We start from the raw sequence: 547 nt of genomic DNA, 5'->3' as shown, positions 1-547 counted from the left end.
AAGAGATAGAGTTTTATATGACAAAATGGCTCCATCTTGCATGTGGCCGAGACGGAGGGAGGAGAAAACAAGAAAAACGAAGGAGTGTCCAAGACACCTGTATGTCAGTTACATTGTGTTTTTAATATATGTGTGTGTAGTAATTTGTATTTTACCATGGTCTGTCTGAATACTTGATTCCGATTGGCTCTAAGGTGTGCATTAAAACCATTGGTAACACTTTACAAGGTTTCATTAGTTAACATTAGTTTACTACTTTAGTTAACACGAACTAAGAATTTTTCTAGAGCATTTATTAATCTTAGTTAATGTTAATTACAATGTTTATTAATACATTATTAAAATCAAAAGTTGAATTTAACATTAGTTAATGCACTGTGAACTAATTTGAACAAACAATGATCGACTGTATTTTTATTATCTAACATTAACAAAGTTTAATAAATACTGTAACAAATGTATTGCTCATTGTTTGTTCATGTTAGTTAATACATTAACTGTGTTAAAGCGGTCATATGATGTTTCTAAAAAGAACATTATTTTGTGT

This window comes from Sinocyclocheilus grahami, unplaced genomic scaffold (genome assembly GCF_001515645.1).
Source record: "Sinocyclocheilus grahami isolate Dianchi unplaced genomic scaffold, SAMN03320097.WGS_v1.1 scaffold2261.1, whole genome shotgun sequence".
Classification (NCBI taxonomy): Eukaryota; Metazoa; Chordata; class Actinopteri; order Cypriniformes; family Cyprinidae; genus Sinocyclocheilus; species Sinocyclocheilus grahami.
This window is presented reverse-complemented; position numbering follows the sequence as displayed.